Source organism: Nematolebias whitei, chromosome 12 (assembly GCF_014905685.2).
Source record: "Nematolebias whitei isolate Nwh7 chromosome 12, NemWhi1, whole genome shotgun sequence".
Taxonomy (NCBI): domain Eukaryota; kingdom Metazoa; phylum Chordata; class Actinopteri; order Cyprinodontiformes; family Rivulidae; genus Nematolebias; species Nematolebias whitei.
This window is the reverse complement of record NC_056509.1, coordinates 24,685,455-24,691,039: the sequence shown is the minus strand read 5'-3', so window position 1 is coordinate 24,691,039 and position 5,585 is coordinate 24,685,455.

Here is a 5,585-nt window from a genome sequence, read left to right as displayed (position 1 = left end):
TAACTAGACATCAAAGTCAAAGTTTCTTTATTTGTCATTCACACGACATGTGGTACATGTGGTGGAACAAAATTGTGTAAACAGGGTCCCAGTTACATCCAACAAAAGTATAAATTGTAAAGAAAAACAGTAATAAGATGTAAAATATGCTAAACTAAGAATACACTAAGCACTAATAGTACAAAAACAATACGCTGAACAACAGCAGCACGAACATGAGTCTGTGTGAGAAGATGAGGATGAATGAACAAAGCAGCATGAAATAATAGATCAAATAATCAGCAGCATAAGATCAGCAACATGGATAGTCAGCAGAACATACAGTGCCTTGTGAAAGTATTCGCCCCCCTTGAACTTTTCAACTTTTTGCCACATTTCCGGCTTCAAACATAAAGATATAAAATTAAAATTTTTGTGAAGAATCAACAACAAGTGGGACACAATCGTGAAGTGGAATGAAATTTATTGGATGTGTCAAACTTTTTTAACAAATAAAAAACTGAAAAGTGGGGCATGCAATATTATTCGTCCCCCTTGCGTTAATACTTTGTAGCGCCGCCTGTTGCTGCAGTTCCAGCTGCAAGTCTCTTGGGGTTTGTCTCTATCAGTTTTGCACATGGAGAGACTGAAATTCTGCCCATTCTTTCTTGTAAAACAGCTCGAGCTCAGTGAGGTTGGATGGAGAGCGTTTGTGAACAGCAGTCTTCAGCTCTTTCCACAGATTCTCGATTGGATTCAGGTCTGGACTTTGACTTGGCCATTCCAACACCTGGATATGTTTATTTGTGAACCATTCCATTGTAGATTTGGTTTTATGTTTTGGATCATTGTCTTGTTGGAAGATAAATCTCCGTCCCAGTCTCAGGTCTCTTGCAGACTCAAACAGGTTTTCTTCCAGAATGGTCCTGTATTTGGCCCCATCCATCTTCCCATCAATTCTGACCATCTTCCCTGTCCCTGCTGACGAAAAGCAGGCCCAAACCATGATGCTGCCACCACCATGTTTGGCAGTGGGGATGGTGTGTTCAGGGTGATGAGCTGTGTTGCTTTTACGCCAAACATATCGTTTTGCATTGTGGTCAAACAGTTGGATTTTGGTTTCATGTGACCAGAGCACCTTCTTCCACATGTTTGGTGTGTCTCCCAGGTGCTTGTGTCAAACTTTAAACAACACTTTTTATGGATATCTTTGAGAAATGGCTTTCTTCTTGCCACTCTTCCATAAAGGCCAGATTTGTGCAGTGTACAACTGATTGTTGTCCTATGGACAGACTCTCCCACCTCAGCTGTAGATCTCTGCAGTTCATCCAGAGTGATCATGGGCCTCTTGGCTGCATCTCTGATCAGTCTTCTCCTTGTTCCAGATGAAAGTTTAGAGGGACGGCCGGGTCTTGGTAGATTTGCAGTGGTCTGATACTCCTTCCATTTCAATATGATTGCTTGCACAGTGCTCCTTGGGATGTTTAAAGCTTGGGAAATCTTTTTGTATCCAAATCCGGCTTTAAACTTCTCCACAACAGTATCTCAGACCTTCCTGGTGTGTTCCTTGGTCTTCATGATGCGCTCTGCGCTTTGAACAGAACCCTGAGACTATCACAGAGCAGGTGCATTTATACGGAGACTTGATTACACACAGGTGGATTCTATTTATCATCAACAGTCATTTGGGACAACATTGGATCATTCATAGATCCTCACTGAACTTCTGGAGTGAGTTTGCTGCACTGAAAGTAAAGGGGCCCAATAATATTGCACACCCCACTTTTCAGTTTTTTATTTGTTACAAAAGTTTGACACATCTAATAAATTTCACTCCACTTCACGATTGTGTCCCACTTGTTGTTGATTCTTCACAAAAAATTTTTTTTTATATCTTTATGTTTGAAGCCTGAAATGTGGGAAAAAGTTGAAAAGTTCAAGGGAGCCGAATACTTTCGCAAGGCACTGTAACAACAATCAAGTGGCATTACAGTGATTTTTTTTTCCACAGTGATAATCCTGATTAGGGATTCATGAGTCTAACAGCTTCAGGGTAGAAGATGTTCCTCAGATTTGAACATGATGTTGCAAATGACAGAAAACTGCACTACATTATAAAACAAGATTTACTGCGTGTTGCCTCACAATAATTAAGACAATTATACTTGTCTTTTTATTGCATTAATAAAAACAAGTTAGGAATACATCAATCTGTTACTTGAGCTGTGCTGTTTTTTGTTCATGTAAGGGGTCGTCTGCTGTCTGATGCTGTCCATCACTTTTATCAACATCCAGTTCTTTTCCTGTAGTCTTGTTATCAACAACCACAGTCTGTATATCTGGTAGTAAAGGATCAGTTGCAGAGTTAGATTTGTTTTCTAAATGTGAAGCCAAATGAGCCTGAGATACAGCTGCTTCGAGCACAGATGAAGTGGAGATGCCCGAGACTGATGTTAACAAAGTATCAGAGACAGGAACTGAGAGAGTGGGTAGAGACAGAGATGTGGAACATGCTTCAGAGGACAGAGAGACAGGCTGAGTCACTGATACTGGTAAAGAGGGAGTGGTGGCGCAGAGGTTAGAGAAGGTGGGCCTGTGATCGGAAGATCGCCGGTTCAAGACCCGGTACAGACAACATCAAAAATGTGGGTGGGGTAGGTGAAGCACCCACACCTGCCCCCACCCACATTCGCCCCACCTTGGACCCATGAGCAAAGCCCTTAACCCCCATCTGCTCCCTAAACAGGTCTCTCTTGAAAATAAGTTCTCGTGGCTCAATGAGACTACCTGTATAAATAAAGGGTAAATGGAAAAAAAAAAAAAAAATGAAATAAGGGCACATGATGGCTGAACTGTCTAAGGATCTCCTGATGCATGCTCAATAATCCAGGTACAAAAATCTAAAAAAGTTAAATCTGGTCCTCTGGACATTCAAAAAAAAAACAAAACAAAGCAAAACAACAAAAAATGTAGAAACGTTTCGTCTCTCGTCCGAGAGACTTCTTCAGTCTGAGGTGCTGTTTTCAGCTCAGTCTCTTAAATAGCACCTTCTCAGAGTGGATCAACCAGTTTTGCTGCTGACAACCAAAACCAGCTGATCACATGCTCAAGAAGGACCATCAGCCTAACAATGGATCATTAGCACACTGATGGCTGTTTACTGTTCACAGAGGGCTGAACTGTCTAAGGATATTACGCTCATTCCTGTGTTGTTAGTAGGGCTGAACAAGAGGTGGTAGTATTGTGAGCCTAAGGATCCATCCATCCATCCATTTTCTTCCGTTTAGCCGTCGCGGGGATAGCAGCTTAAGTAGGGAGGCCTAGACTTCCCTCTCCCCAGCCACTTGGGCCAGCTCCTCTGGGGGAACCCCAAAGCGTTCCCAGGCCAGCCGAGAAACATAGTCCCTCCAGCGTGTCCTGGGTCTTCAAATTGCGATATGATAAAACAAGTATTTCTAATCGCAAAGGCTGCAATTTCACTAGTCATACGATCTGGATACATGACTTGTGAGTGAGCGGAGCGGAGCAGAGCAGGGAGCCGGAGAGGTCAACACTGCGCTTTAACTGGTTGCACAATGGCGTCAGGCTTGACAGAAGCTGATATCTGAAAGTTTGGTACCAAAGAGGGACAGCACGTCCGTTGTTTGGAATTATTTTGGATATAAAAAAGAAAACGCTGCGCAACGACATGTATTGTGCCTCTCAAGGTAACATCACAAATCTTTATCAACACTTAAAAAAAAACACACCACAAAGCCATTTACGATTGTTGCATGGCTAGAATGTCAACGACCAGTGCTTCAACTTCAAGTAAGCAAAGTACCAGCGGACAGGGATCACTGACTGAACTGTTCGAATGTTTTACTCCGTATGAACATAATTCAAAACTGCATGCGGAAATAACTCGAGCAATAACAGAGTTCAAAGCGAAAGACATGATGCCCATTAATATAGTGACCAGGCCTGAGTATACGGCTTTGGTAAACAACATAGATAAGCGGTACATAATGCCCTCGCGCATACATTTTAGCCAAGTAGCTATCCAGGAGCTATACAAGATATGCAGCAACAGAGTTACAGCGAAGAAAACTGTGATGTTTTTTGCAACTGAAACAGATTAATTTATTGATTGTGTTTGGTGAAAAATACATGAGAAGAAGACATTGAAAAATAATTGCATATTAAATCGTAATCGCAATACTGAGGTTAAAAAAAATTGCAATTAGAATATCTTCCATAATCATTCAGCCCTAGTTGTTCGTGGCTATTGTGGGCTGGAACTGCGTCCCTGCTGGAACTTCAGGTGTGGATGACGGTGATATCACCAAGAGCACCATGGTTGACCAGAGCAATGGCTCAATCAATCAACCTTTATTTATACAGGTAAATCCCATTGAGCCTCGAGGACTCATTTACAAGAGAGACCTGATTTCAACAAAGAAAGATGACAACAATGGACAACAGCAACAACAATAAACAATTATAAAAAAAGCATACTACAGTTTTTTTTTTTTTTTTTTTTAACAAATAGGATGGCTAAAAGGAAAAGGTAACAAAACAAAAAACAGCTAGATTCCAAGACAAATGTAGAAAACTAACAACAGGAACATGTCTGCATTGGTCCCTGCCAGGTGTCCAACAGATTCTTAAAGACACTTAGAGAGGTCAAGGTCGACAGCTTCAAATCTTTTTGTAAGATATTCCAGGAAACAGGAGCAGAGTAGGAGAAGGCCCTTTTTCCTAGTTCAGTCCTCATTGAGGGAACACTGCAGGTAATGATGTCCTGAGAGTGCACTCCGTAGCTGCACTCACGCAGAGACATGTAGGAGGAGATGTATGAAGGCAACAGACCAAGAAGTGATTTAAAGATGAAAATATACCAGTGAGAGAGTCTGCGTGAAGTTAATGATGTCCAGTTAACCAGTGAATACAGGGTGCAGTGGTGGGTACGATAATCACAGCCAGTTATGAATCTTAGTGCACCATGATAGACAGCATCCAACATCTGCAGGGTGCTTGTAGGAGCGTTCATGTAAATAATGTCACAGTAATCAATTGAGGGAAGGAAAGTCACAGATACAAGGCGTTTTCTAGCATTCAGGGTTAGACAGGATTTGTTTCTGAAAAAGAAACCCAGTTTAACTTTCAGTTTCTTTACCAAGTTTTCCACATGGAGCTTAAAAGAGAGATGTGAGTCGACCAAGATACCCAAATATTTATAGGAATCAACAAACTCAATGGGGACACCATTTGAGGATAAAATCGGAGGAAGAACTGCTGGGACCAACTTCCTATTTGAAAAAAGCATCCCTTTGGTTTTTTCGGCATTTAGGACAAGTTTGAGGTGAAACAAATCAGTCTGGATGTAGTTAAATGCAGATTTCAAAAGCTGGAAAGCCTTAGCAACTGTTTTAACTCGACAATAAACAACTGTGTCGTCAGCATAGAAATGTATGGATGCATTAGGGATGTTTTTACCTACATTATGTATGTAGATTGTAAAGAGGGTGGGTCCTAAGACTGAGCTTTGTGGTACACCATTGTTGAATCAATGACTGGTCCAGTCGGATGGGAGAGTGACCGACTCAGTTGGAACCACAGTTGTT